Here is a 14,650-nt window from a genome sequence, read left to right as displayed (position 1 = left end):
TGGTCTGCTGCTTTGTTCATTAAAAGTTGTTCCAGAAACTCTTGCAGTACTTGAGTCTGTGAACCAGGTGTGCTACATGAATTTTGGAGGACATTAGCTCCTTGGCCTGCCAAGGAGGGCAGAGAAAACTGCCTTGATGTCACTGCAGGACTAAAGACTTCTCAGAGGCTTGCAAGTGATGTCTTTTGGGACAATTCCTGGCTGTCCCCAAAGAGATGGTGTGGACTGGTTGCCTAAAACAAATCTATTAGGGAGATTTTATTGAGATTCAGAATGGACCTTCCAGATCATTGTAATTTTAGCTTTATTTTTCTCAGATTTCCTTAGTTTAAACAAAGAAAACACATTTTGCTAATTTAATGTTTGGGTTCTTTCCCCATGTTATAGCTATGTGTAAACAGCTGAGGTTAGACTATTCTGTATTAAAGACTATATACTATTTAATAATGAGAACAAGTACTTTCATTTACTCTTTTAGAGCGTAGTGGTAGCTGAATTTGTTTACATGATCCACCCCTGCACGCAAGTCAGTAAAGGAAAACCTCAGTGTGGGGCTTAAAACTACTGGAAAATGTTAGTGAATATAAAGATAAGGCAGCAATGCAGACTGTGTGCATGCACATGCATGTATACACATCTTCACTATCAAGCATTCTGAGGCGATGCCTTTAGGACTGATTTCTAAGTTAAATACAACAGTTTGGTTCCCAGTAACCCTTACTTAATTCGACTTTTGAAATTCCTGTTAGAGTGCGTGAAGACAACCTGTTCCCCTCCCCTTCTGATAATATTTGGCTGTGCTTTTCAGAATTTTAACTCTTGCCTGGATGTTCTTTTGTAAGAAAGCTTTCAGTGAGGAAAAGCATCAAAAAGGCTTCACTACTTCCTTATTACAGTGAAAAGAAATGTATTGAGAGGGGTAATAACTGGCTAATAGTGGATGCCCAAATTGACACCATTATTCTGAAGTTAAGTCATTTCTCATCCCCAGCAACCTGCTAGACTTCAGCGAAAACTCTCAAGTGCTGAAGAGTTTTGAAAATGTTGATGCTTACTGAGATTGCAAGGGGATTGGAAACTTTGAGTCACGGCTTCTAAATATAACTCATTTTCATTTCAGCCTTATGTTCTGGGGCAAAATTTTCTTGCTTAATTTAGATTAAAATAGTGCCACAGCAGCTTAAGAATACATTAGTTACATTAAAGCATACTGTCATATCTTTATAACCTTTAAGTTTTTTTTTTAAACCATATGTTCGGGTGCAAAATGACTTGATGCTAAGCAAAATGGAAGTTTTCCACTTTCCAAGAAAAATATCTCCTCATGAAAATCGTGACGTTTTGAAAGTGCTTCCAATAACAATGATCAGGAGTGGAACGCATAGATTAGCTTATTTGATAAAAGGAACTCAAATGTAAGATAGATACTTCATGTTATTGTAAAATCATAATGGAAGAGTGAAAGGGATGTTCAGTGGAGCCCAGCTGCAGTAGTCATTTAAATGATTGAGCATTATAAACAGTATCTATCTATTTATGACAGATTTCCTCCTTGTGTGTGTGCTCTGTATGTCTGTTGTATGTAGATGTGAGGGAGAACTGGGCAAAAGGTCTGGAGAGATATAGTGAGGGTTGGGAATGAATCTGGGCACGGGCCAGATCCTCAGCTGCTGTGCACTGACAAAAGCAGGTGAGAGTTTGTAACGCTTTGTAGCAGCCCCTCAGATTCCAGAATAGAAACCTGCTGCGAGCCTGGCATTGGAGTTGGAGAACAATGAGGACTTTCATGTCAGATTTATTTCCTGAAAGACAGGGAATCAAAGCTTTGAAGACAATGTGCGTGCATGCATGCTTGGGTTGGAGAGAGGGAAAGAGGGAAGTGCTGGATGTTCTTTTTTTTATTATTATTATTTTTATGTTCCAACGTGCAATATTGTTTTGTCTAAAAATGTATTTACAGTACGATTGGTGTATTCCTATGAAAGTGCATCTCTTCCAACAATAGTCTGCATTTCTGAAGCTTTTGATGGCTGATTGCTGCATCATAACTCCTATTTTAATAACCCTGTGCTTGACGTGTACCCATGCATGACGCCACTTTACCCTTTCTTTTCTTTATTTTCTCTCCCTTTTTTTGTCATGTGGGAAAAGAGGGCCATGCTGCCTGCAGCTTGGATTCTCCCAGCACCAGAGAGTGAAAAATCCCTCTTCTACCTCCATGCTGTTTGGACAGGACAGGTTATGATGTAACCTGGAATGTGTAAGAGTCTGAATTGTTTACTTTAGAAATCAGCAATTTAACAAGAACCGTCAATATCATAAGTCCTCTGAAATGCTAAGAAATCTATTTTTTTTCCCCCCTTGAAACTTTCAACTTTCATTAGCCACCCCCATTTTTAACATTTTGAGCTAGGCATATAAATCACCATGGGCCAGATACTAAGATGATTTTTCTTACCCATTTGTATGGGAATTGCAGCTTAGTTTAATACAGATTTGTGATGTGACTGTTGAAGTGCTGGTCAGAATGAGTGAAGGTGCATCAGAAATGCAAATTTTACAGTGACTGCTGTACAAATGACCTTCTCCAATTGTTTTACAGCATAGTTCAATAGTCCATTTCTGTATTTTCCTTTTATCATAAGAATCTACTTGTTTAGCTGCTGTCTTCTCATCTGTATGTGCAACTTTATACATAAAACTCCCTGGAACATGAGCAATTATAGGGCAAATAGGAACCTTTCTTAATAGATATAAAGCTGGATGACTTCTTTGCACAGAGTCCAGATTCGATCCTCAAAGAGTTTATTTATTTATTTTTGTAAAATCAGATGTATTTAAACAAAAATAAGAGTAATTGAGTAATCATAGTATCTACTGTTTAGCAGATAACACACCTGTTTTTATAGATGAGTTTAATAGTGTTCAATAATGGATAGAAAATGGGAAGTTCAATAACGGATAGAAAATGGGAAGCTTTAAGTGATATATTGTAGTCTGCGGTAAGGTTTACCTCCTTCCCTGCACCTTCAACACACTTGAACACGATCACTTTTCAGGACTTAGCACTTTTATGGTCTGTGGCGTTTCTCTGGCTGATTATGGGGTAGCAGTTTGCCTCAGGCAAAATAGATTGTATTCTTGATGGAAAAAAAATGAGAATTTATCTGCATTTGTTATATCAAAAATTGTTCCAGATGGACACACAAGCTTAGCATACCTCTTAAACAAATCAAGCTGAACTGATTGTATAAGTTGTCAGTGATGAGTAACAGCTCTCTGGTGGTGCTCAGTTGGTTGGGACTTTTGCAGTATAACGGAGGGTCTGGAGGAGCATTTTCCATTGTGTAAGTTGTGAAGACCTGCAGGAAAAGACTCTGCAGAAGTAATAACCAAAACATGCAGAGGGGTATCTAGAAAGTAAGATGGAGGCACACAGGGATTTATATAGCTCAGAAACTTGCCAAAATTATGCAGCAGTCCCTCAGTGTACATAAGCGTTTCTGTGTACAAGGTTGTTTATACCATGTAATGCTCCTTTAAGCCATGCCCACCAGGTCAGGTGAATTCCCCTGTTGTGGACAGCTGATGGAAGGCTGCTATCTTGATGGATTGATTTCTTGCCAAAATAGATCATACTGTGTTAATTTAAAGATTACTGGTAGGCAAAACACTTCTGTCTAGTGCCATCCATCTGATGATAAATGGTCTGAAAAAATAAACATATATGATTGTGAGTAGGCGGCTTGCAGCCTGAAATTCTGCAGCCTGGGAGGGTTCTGGGTTCTGCTGGTGCTAAATGCAGGGGGCAGTGGAAGAGAGCTGGAGTTAGAGACATTTCTGCAAGTAAGCTCTCCCACTTGAACAGAATCAAATGTAAAGTGTTTTGATTAAGTGTTTTGATTTAGCTCTCCACGCAATGAGTAATGAATAATAAAAGTTGCTTTTTATTTTTTTTTCCAAAGATAGAATGAGGTTAAAAATGCTTTTCAGATTTATTTTGGTATTAGATATTTTCATTATACATTCATTGTTAGCTCTATGCCCTTGATTGTATTATTGTGAAAGATCCTAAAACAACAGCATTACGTATAGCTCATAGAAAAGATATACAGATTGTTAAAAGGAAAGCATGAAATGCAAATGTTTAGCAGTGTTCCCGTTATTCTTTATTCTGGTTAAATTAAAGCTGAAGGATTTCCTTAAAAACCCAACTCTCTGACAGCCTTCAGGTGTACAGGCTTGATTAGTGCCTCTAACTCTTCCTCCCTGTAGCTATTCTGCTGCCAGGAAGTTTAGACCCCTACATTGAGCTGCTGTGGGGACCAGCACAGGTTCTGGGACATCTTCTCTACAAACATTGAAAGGTAGGGTTGGTTTATATGTCCTTTTCAGCTATTTGAGAAATGAAATCTTGTGGTAACAGGTGGAGCAATTACTGGCGCTTAAGCTGTGTAAAACAGGAGGAGGAGCAATGGGACAGAGAATATGCTGTAACAAGTATTTAAAACGCAGAACTTGTGAAATCTTGTATATTTTGTTTGATACCTATCTTCTGTCATTTCTCTGAGTGTTCTGTGCAAACAAGAGATTGGAAAGTGTGAACATGCTGGAAGTGAAGGGATGCATAATATTGAAAAGGCATTTAAAACTGGGATAAAATATTGTTTAATGTTTATAGTAAATGTGTGGGAAGCCGAATATTTTTGTATATAGTATGTTGATGTATTTTACAACACTGCATATAAACTATGGGAATGTCATTGAAACTATGCTGACATAGGCCAGCTGAGTAGCTTGCCTATACTTTCCCATCTCTTATATCATATATAGAAAAATGCAACTCTTACTGAACTCAACCTCTAACTCGCAAGGGGTTGTATCTTTTGCTGGTTTCTGTGGGAGTTTTACAGATGGAGAATGTAGGGTCAAGCCCATCAAAAAAAAAAAAAAGGCAGAATTACAGAAGGGAAAATGGATACATAGGTGCTGTAGGTGTAGATGGTCTGTGCTAACTGCTCTTTTATTAAACAAACAAACAAACAACAAAAATAAATATAAACTTATTTTCCCATATAAGTAATTTGGGAAAGGAGCTTAATTGTCCTTCATATACATTTGTGAGGTCTTACAGAGTGCTTGTATCTGATGAAAGTTTTCCTGAAGAGTGATTTGAGCAAATTCTGTTAATAAAGGTTTTGGAATTAGAATTGTGGTGTGAGGGATTTGCAAAAGGAAGGGGAAGGTAAAGACTATTCAGTGTATCTCGGATATTGGAGGGAATGGCAACCACGTGTGTGTATGGATCTAGTCCCTGCACCCCTCCTCCCAATACCACGCTGATAAATCATTTTGAGGTGAAGTGCCAGGTACATGACATAAGCTTTGGGAAGAATTAAACGTTGTACTCAACGGTAAGGAAGATTGAAAGTCTTTCATGAACCTCTGACAAGTGCCATCTTTAGCAGTGATTTCTAAACTAACAACACTCTAAACTTTCCCTGTCTCGTGTAAAACTAAATAAATGCAGGCTTTACTGTTCTACAGCAAATAATTGCTAGTAGCATTGTGTTCTGACAAACACCCACCGCAGACAAGAGAGAAAGCAGTGTAAGTTTTGGCTTCCTAAACAGAAATTGCCTCAGCATCGGATTACTGCTTTGCAAATGAGCAGCATTTTCTTTTCTTCTTTTCTTCTTTTTCCTGTGGTCTTGTGGTCTAATACTAATACATTTTCAAAATGGAAATTCAGTGAATTAGATCATTTTTCCTCTGTCTGTATCCCTTGGGATATCCAACCTATGTTGCTTGTTTTAATTAAATTACCACATTTTCCACACGATTAAATGCCTGAATAATGAAGACTTATGGGAGTCGATTTTAATGCACCATACATGAATATGAGCAATGAAGGGAAACATATGATTTCACTCTAAGTCAAATCTTTTAGTAGCAAATGTTTCACCTCATCTCTTTTCAGATCAAATGCAAGTCGCAGAACAGTAAAATATAAAATGCAGTATCAGGTAGTGCTATTCGATGGGTGGGAGCAAATATTCTCTGAAGGAAATTTTTGGCTAATGGGAGAAAACCAGAAAAGGGTGTAGTGTATTCTGGGGACATGCCAGGCAAGCATTTTCAAAGTTATGGTATAGTATACATTGGGTTTGGGGACAACGGCCACTAACCATATAGCAAGGTATGTCTTGGAGCAGTTTTAAAGGGACTCAGTGTCTTTTGTTTTTCATTTAGAGTTGCCTGGGGTTTAAATCAGGACAGGATTTGGCTCAGCATGGACAGGTACTGGGTATCTAATTTAAAAAACACACCAGTGATTTTTAAGCACTGAGTGGTAAATGCAGGCAAGAAGTCAGGAGCTTCAAGTGGGGAAAAATGTATTTTAAGTCTATTTAATTTTAGTTTCAGAAAATAAAGTACTGAAAGTTTCTTGCTAGGTAAGTTGTTTCACTGTATTAGGCTTGGTAGGAAGAGAGTGTTATGTGAGAGGATGGAAGTGGCGTAGACACCCAGCACTGCATGAGGAGAAACTTACTAGCATTGTAGAAATAGTTGGGTATAACTGAGGAACAGCTTTCTGTGCTGACCTTCAAGCACTTAAATACACGGATTTATTAAATTTTAAAGGCTGATAAGAAACTGTAAGCTGTCTTATGAGGAAATGCAACTGTGAAAGGAGAATAACGTCTGTCATATTGTCTGTAGTGACACTCTCATTCTCTACTCCTTGAAAAAGCATTATGTGTTCCAGGTAATGTCCTGTTTTTTTTTCCAGTTGGTGGACCCCCAGTCTACAGAATCATCTTTTGATATTTTTCCCTAAATGGCTGACCTCACAGCTGGTATCAGGTAACTTCATCCCAGTTCTAGCATTGGAGTCTCAGGTTCTTAGACTCTTTCCTCCTCTTTCATACTAACTTAACAAACTGATAATTTTTTCCCGTTTTGAGTCATTAAGAAAGTCTTGTATTAACAGACTGATAAAAAGATATTGTGGAATGTCGTTATTCAGTGTCATTGAATGTCATTCAATGTGGAATCTCAGACCTTTAGAAATTTCATTTTCACCTTCTCTTCAAACCAAGATTATCAGTACAACTAAATGGCATCTCCACTTCAGTTGTTTTTTTACGTGCTTTTAAATTTCAGAAACCTGCTGTAGTTTTCAGCTAAGGACTTATTAATGAGATGCTCTCTCACTACCTGGAGGATTGATTAGCTTGCCAAAGGAAGCTCTGCCTGGCACTGCCTCTTTTCATTAGGTCCATGCTGCATTTGACGAAATTTTTCACTTTTTTGTTTTGCATGTATTAATTCCTTGATTATTATTATTATTATTATTTTAAATCTTTCATTCTGTTGAAGCAAAGCTTATGTGTCTATAGGTGTCTCTGGTTTATTTTTTTCTGTTCTTTTTAATGATCGCCACTCCACTAGTTGTTTCCAGGTGTTATTTCACTGCTACTGTGTAGTTTTACTAGCATATTAGATCTAAAACATTTTCAATTTCTCCAGTCTTTGGAGGAGTTGAAGGCAGCAGAGAGCTTAAGAAGTGGCTAAAAGGGAAGGGGATAAGGAAATGCTGTATTGCTTTTCAAACCTGAGAGGAATTATTGATTCAGAGTCTGGGACAAATTTCCTTTGGTAAGATAGAAAGGAAAAAATCAATGATAAACAGACACCAGCAGACTGAAAGCATTTAAGCAATTTTCCCAAAAGATTGCCCCATATCTTTATTTTATTTCCGTGTGGTGGTTCTTTGAGACACACAAGATTTGCTGAAGTTGTTTTTCAGCAGAGGATGCATAACATCTCTTTGAACACTGGTGATGCAGGGTAGAATACTTCTTGTTCTGGTATGACATATCCTGAGAGTCCTGCTTTGTATTGTGATACATGTCTTCAGGAAAGGTAACTTGTTTTCTCCTTCTAGATTAGTTTGTGGTATTTTCTTCACGTTAACCCTTTTTACAAAATCATTCACACTCCTGCAATGGGGTGAGTCTCCACTGTTGTAATTCTGTCTTAGAATTAAGTTCTGCAGAGAACTTTATTACTATGACATGGTGAGGTGGGGTAGGAAAGGACCTTTTTCATTTTTCTGCTCTCCCTTTGCTATTAGCAGGTTTGTTGGATCAGTCACCCTCCTTTTCTTGCTCTTGTTCTCTTTCCATACAGCTCACACTTTCCTTCCCACAATCTGTCATCCTACTTTCCTACCAAACAGAAAAGAACCATTTGTTATAACTTTTAAAAAAAAAAGTTAAACAACCAGAAGTAAAGAAAGTTAACAGACGGCCAAATAGTTTTCACTGATGATCTTTCCTGATCTTTGTCCCACTGCATAAATAAGGGAATAACTAAACTACCACCACATTCAGAGATGAGCAAAATGCATATGTGAATGTTTATTAGCTTTCCATTTCAGAGATTTATTTCCCTACTTGTTCAAATATTTTGAGAAACGTACAGCAGCATTTAAACATGAAAAGCATACATTTCATATACCTTTCCAGTTCCTGCTCTGCTATGGATGAAATCAAGAGTATTCTGGCCTTGAAGCACCAGCATTTCCAGCCTGACCTCTGGATGCTTGCTGAGCAGCAGTGAAAGAACTTTGAGGAGAAACAAGTGTGTTTCACAGATGCGGTTAATCAAAAGACATTTCTGTCCCCCAGGTTTCTGCATCTCCACAAAACATAACTGCCAATTTCAAGGCTAAGCTTTAAATATCCCATCAATAGATAGCCTGTGAGTGGGAAGTTATAGGTGATTATGTTAAGCAGGGAGGACATCATGGAAGAGCCGATCATAGAGGATAGCGGGTTTAAGTCATTCCCAGGTGATTCAGTTTGATTTTGGTGTGAAGATTCACTGAAACAGATCAATAATTAAGTAAAAGAAAGACTTTTTGGAGGCTATTCAATTGGTTGAAAATTCCAGGGATGTAAAAGCCAATAGCAAGTACTTTGGGGAGGGCATCACTGTTAGATTGATGAATAAACATTTCAATAAAGGTATTAGAAAAAGTAACTAGTGACTCCACAAGAAGTTAACAAAGGGATTAATGAGCATGGAAAATTCAAAACTTTGGTGCTGGGTAGATTTATTAATTGGATGTTATAAAACTACTGCCTACTGCAGTAGGATCTTTCTGAAAATCTCTTACATGATGTGGTTGTGGAAAGGGTAAACAGCATCCTAAGTTATGACATGGTGTTTTCAGTAGAAATATGAAGTAGTTTTAACCTCCCAAGTACGTGAGTCTGACTTGCAACAGTGTGTGCAGTTAGTACAATTCTAGTTACCTTTGTCTGTTAATTAAAGGACATGTGGTCAAGGAGAATTTTAGGGGAAATGGCAAGTCAGTTTTGAATATAGGGCTTGATTCATTTGCCATAACAACCACTGACTGAAAGCAAGTATGACTCCTTGTTATTGAATCTAAAAATATTTTTTTTTCTATAAGACAACCAGTTGTTTTGTCCATGAGTAAATTCAGATTGGGAATTAGAGGATTTTAAATCATTATAGAGAGATTTTTCGGTCAAAACAATTAGTTGTAGTCTAGGCTGCATATGCTTAGTTTGAGTTGTGTGAGATTGCTTAGACTGGACACGATGACCCAAGTCATGGGACAAGGTGAGGTTTTCTGTGGTTAAGGATTTTTGATCTAGCTCCAGAGTGATGTTACTAGCATGTCTACTCTATCTCCTGATTCATTTCAGTATTTTGCTGTGTTTATATTTGTATCTTCAATGACTCATTGGTTTTTGTTTTGTTCTATGAGTTATTTTTCAACAAATTGGATGGAGGAGGTGTAGGGATTACCACATGTGATGCTTGCCGGGGATTACCTCCCAAGACATGAATGGACTGCCAAAAATGTAGGTACTTCAGGAACATAGTCATCATTAGTATGCCTCTTTTCATAAACAAAGGGTTTGGTCTTGACCCTTCAGTGTAAACAACCAGAAGAACTGTAATTTGTTACTATAGAAAAAGCTCTATCCTACAAACATTTACCCTCAATAATAAACTGTCCCAGAGATGAAATAGTAGCATAAACATATAAGGTAAATTGACATCAGGCTTCTGAAATTCCCGTCAGCAAAATATTTTGATATGAGTAAATGCCTGATATTCTGAACTTAATTCTCTTATCCTTAGCACTTGTGACCGAAGAGACTACCAGCATAGCTAGTAACTGAGGTGGGAAGGTTTTTATCCAAACTTAAACTAGAAATCTCAGTGAAGTGGCTTTTTCCTGAAGAGGAGGGTCTTTCACTGTTTATCTATTAAGTTACACTGATGCACATCCAGAATAACTCTGCTGATGTCAGTAGGGTGTTTAACAGAAGAACGATTGCTAATTGGGTGTTTACAGATATGTAAATGTGATACCTGTAAGGCCTGAATATTTCAAACAATGGGTATTGCTTTCCCTGATTCAAAAGCCTGACAACTGCTACAGAGGGACTAGAATAATGCTTTCAGAGAAGGTTTTCTAAGCAGAGAAAATGAAACAAACAAGAACAACCTTTACACAATCTGTCCAAATACATCAGAATCAAAGAGAAGTCTCCTGAGCTCTCTGTTAAACTCCCTGTGCTTCAGCAGTGGGATTAATAGAACTGCAGTAACACGGGGAGAAGAACATAAGCATGAGCTGCTTTGCCTCAGGCAGACCTACTTAATTCAACCCTGTCTCACACTGTGCCCTGACATTTTGCTTTTCTGGCCCAGGTTATGTGGAGCTGGAGTCTTGAGCTCGCAGTTTATACTGATGCTTAAAAATCTGAAGAAATGTTTGTTTAAACATGAAAAATGTGGGCGGTGGTGTAAAACAGATATTTTGGGGAATGTTATTTCTGATTTTAAAGGAAAGCTGATAGACATTTGCTATGAATAGAGAAACTTACATTTCTGAATTTACTCTGATCTGAATTTACTCTGAATAAGGTCTGAATTTAGAAGGGGCCTGATATTTGAATATGATCTGAGTAGTCTGTAATGGGGGAAAATTGATGTGGCTGGCTATTTACTTGAGGTATTTGACATTTTTTAGCAAACAAAGAACACAGTACCAAAATTTCCTATGGCCTTGATTCAGTTTGGACTCTCATTTAGATCTGGGATCCATTTTCATCTTTGGCTCCATTTTAAGATTTTTGTTCTTAAAAGGGGTGTCTTTACATGTCTTCAGTCTCTGCTGTAAAGTGACCTCATTAGGTCTGGTATTTTATTTAATGCTGTTTGTCTTCTTTTTGGTGTTTCATATTTCTTCCCTTTTTTTTTTTTGGAAATGGTAATAGAATTTATGTTGTATTTTCTAAGTCACTTTGCAGAGCAAATCCAGCAACATGTGAATTGGAGAGGCTGTGTATTGAAATGTGAACTTTGTCAATTTATGCTATTTGGCAACTGCATTTTTTTACAACCCCCCCCTCCCCGCCCCTTACTTAGAAACAACTACTGCATTGCAGAAAATTACACTATCTTCATTCCACAAAGTTGTGTGCAGATTTGTTCATGTAACCTTGAGTATTTTGTGCGTGCTTGGCATTAAAAGTGTGGGTCAGCGTTTAAAAATTCAGGGCAAAAATAGCTAAACACAAGACAGGAGGGTTGAAACTCTCAGGTAGGGGGAAAATTAAATTAGTGCTGTGGAATTCAGTGCAAATAAAAGGCTTAAAATTGTTATTCTCAAGCATGTGTGCAACTTAGTGCTCTGAAATAAATGTTTTCAGGTGTTCTGAATTTGCTCAACTAAGCACCCTGAATTTACCTGTTGAGTAAGGAATAATGGGAGGAGGTAAATGCTATGTTAACTCTCAGCACAAGATTTTTTAAATAGTCTCTTGGTATGTTAGAGCTGTTGAAAATGATACACATGGGTTCATTTTAACATACCATTTCAATATATTTTAGCTGAAATGGCTGAGCACAGTGTTTTTTCAAGTGTAGGAAATTCTTGGTTTAGAGACCTCTTTATCACTGCAGTCTCTGAGAAGAAAACACCTCAGTCAAGTGTCAAAATGTGGTTTAATACATATCTTGCTCTGAAAGTCACTGTCTTCTGAGTGAAGGTTATGCATGTTTCATAGAGTTGTATTATTCACCAAGCAATCTGTGAATGAGGCTGTTGCATTAGTATCGCTTGGGGAAACTGGGCTCAAAAACATGGTTTATTTTCTGCTTTTGCTCTGTACGTTGTTTGAATAAATCTATTGAAGTAGCTTCTTCAAAGGAGCAGCAAGTATTGAAATCTTGGGGGATTTTGGCATCGAATTCCTTCTTAAAAATCTTACTCTCTGCACCCTTGCTGCAGTGGTTGTTTCATCCCTAATGGGATATATCACAAGGATGCTTACAGTATAATTGACTACAGCATGAACAAAGCACTGAGGCATTCAAATAGCAGTGGTACTACTTGCCTCTGAAAAATGCTGCCAGAAAACTAGCTTTCAGTAAGATATTTTTGGAGAAGAGCCAAAGAGAAAAAAATGTTGCTATGTGAAAATATATATATATATATATAAAAATATATGTTAAATTTTGGCATGAATTTGGACAAGTAAAAAACAACTGAAGTCAAGGGGCTATATCCAAAGGGAAAAGGACTGGGACTAAGGGAGACAGTGGTTTAAAAACCCTAGACCCTTCGCCCACCTCCCTGCTGCCGCAGCTTAGCAGAGAAGATATTTCAAGTAGCTGAGAACATGAAAAGTGAAAGACTGGCTTTGTATGAGAGGGAAATAGAGCAATTGTTTTGCTGGCTGCACAGCTCTTTAAGCTACAATGCGATGATGGGATTGAGCTGTTCTTTCAAATACGGCTGAGAGCTGTTCAGCAGCTGAGGAGTAAGGCCTTCCAGCTGAGGCACAGGATGCCAGTCTCTCTTTTATTTACAGCTAAGCCTTCTCTAGAGGGCCTAGGCATTCTTTCCTGAATCACGGAACAAAACTGATCCCATTTGGTATCTGAGTCAGGGCCCTTAAAATAGGTGGAACAAAGTTTTGTGTTTAGTTACAGTAAGGAAATAGCGTGCCAAAAGACCTCTGATTTTGCTAGGATGGTAGAGAAAGATTGTTGCTATTTCTATTAGGAAGACTTGCCTATATAAGTCTTGGGAAAGACAGGATGTTTTTAAATGTCAGAGGGAACCAGAACAGACAAAACTCCCCAACAATTGGTATTAAATACGCTGCACTGAAGTATGCTGTTCTAAATGAATTGGTTTGCCATTGAAATAGGATCTGGGAATAACTGTGGGATGTCATCCTGGAAAGCATCATTGGAGAGCTCCATGATAGAGGAAGTTCTCCCTTAAGGAAGGAAAACAAAACAAAAAATAACAAACAGAAAACTACAAAAGATCAAGCAGTGTTTAATGGTTAGGAGTGAAGAATGAAATACATAGTTCCTATAAGGTGCTCTCATCTAATTCCTGCTTTTGTTGTTGCTGGAGATTGGACCAGTGGTAGTTAAAGGCTGTTTTCCAATAATATTAATGGAGTCATACAATTTAAATTGCATTCCTGAATTCTGTAGCAGATTTTATGGTTTCTAGGAATTGGGGCTGTAAGCCTGTTCCATGCTTAGATGGAGAATGCCAAAGTTAAATTATACTTGTTAAATGTACAGTGTCTGAGTGAGGGAATTCCTGAAAATCTATATGGCTGCCTTTTTTTTTTTTGAGAAGTTTATGTAATACTTTTTTTATTAGTTGATTTTATTTTATTTTATTTTTAATTTTTTGATCTTCTGAGAGCACTGCTTCAGGCTTGGACATCACCTTTCCCTCCAGGGACTCCTCCTGGAAATTGCACTATGTGAAAGCAGATTAGTGCTTGGCAGTAATTCAGGGTCAGGGATTCAGATTATAGAATGGCTCAGGTTGGAAGGGACCTTAAAGATCATGTGCAAGTATATGCCATCTGGTTGGAAAGGCTTTTCAGAATGTCAAATGAAGATTTTGTCTGACCTAAAGCACATGCTTTTTGACTGAAATAACAAAAATGATGAGTATTCATGCACATAACCACTGTATTGGGATGGCACCCAATTTTTATTGCTGAGGTGTATACCCAGTACCTAGACATAAAGGGAGCCAACGGTGTGTGCTTCAGTAAATTCGTTGCATCTGTGAGTCGTCAATGATTTTTGTGATCTTCTTACAGCAGCCTTTGTTAGTATGTATGTGTAAGAAATGTACTCGCAACAAAGGCAGATATAATTATGCATATATTTATTTTCACCTTTTTTTTTTTAATTGGGAACTTGAGTGAAGTGAATTATTGAAAAAGAATTTTAGGGCTTCAGCTGCAGAATTTCTGTGGTGCTGTACCTTGTCAGCTATCAGACAGAGGTAGAATAATGTGATATTTGCAGTGCTGCATATGTATATCCTCTCTTGTAACTGCTTTTTTGTTGTTGATAAAGGCTCTTGTTGCCTGTGCACTGAAACCTTCCCTCTAGAAGAATCACAGGCCTCATTTTTCTGAGAGCTTAGCTGAGGATTTCTGAGGTTTCAGGCTTTTCTCCTCTTTGAGATTTTGGCACTTGAAATGGGGGCCCATCCTTCTCCTTTTAAAACAAAGAAATAGAGCAAAGGGTCTCCAATTATAGA

At 37.7% G+C, this 14,650-nt stretch overlaps 1 long non-coding RNA gene across 7 annotated transcripts in view; it reads left to right on the top strand.

The window, feature by feature from the left end:
* Positions 1-14,650, top strand: part of LOC136790683 (uncharacterized) — a 387,684-nt gene that overhangs the window by 199,559 nt on the left and 173,475 nt on the right. For all 7 annotated transcript variants that reach the window (XR_010831092.1, XR_010831095.1, XR_010831093.1 and 4 more), the window contains 2 exons: positions 4,276-4,367; positions 6,794-6,867. This is a non-coding gene — a long non-coding RNA (uncharacterized lncRNA). The remainder of the gene's footprint in view (positions 1-4,275; positions 4,368-6,793; positions 6,868-14,650) is intronic.

Source organism: Anser cygnoides, chromosome 4 (genome assembly GCF_040182565.1).
Source record: "Anser cygnoides isolate HZ-2024a breed goose chromosome 4, Taihu_goose_T2T_genome, whole genome shotgun sequence".
NCBI lineage: Eukaryota > Metazoa > Chordata > Aves > Anseriformes > Anatidae > Anser > Anser cygnoides.
The sequence above is the reverse complement of the archived record's forward strand: the minus strand, read 5'-3'. Positions and strand labels throughout refer to the sequence as shown.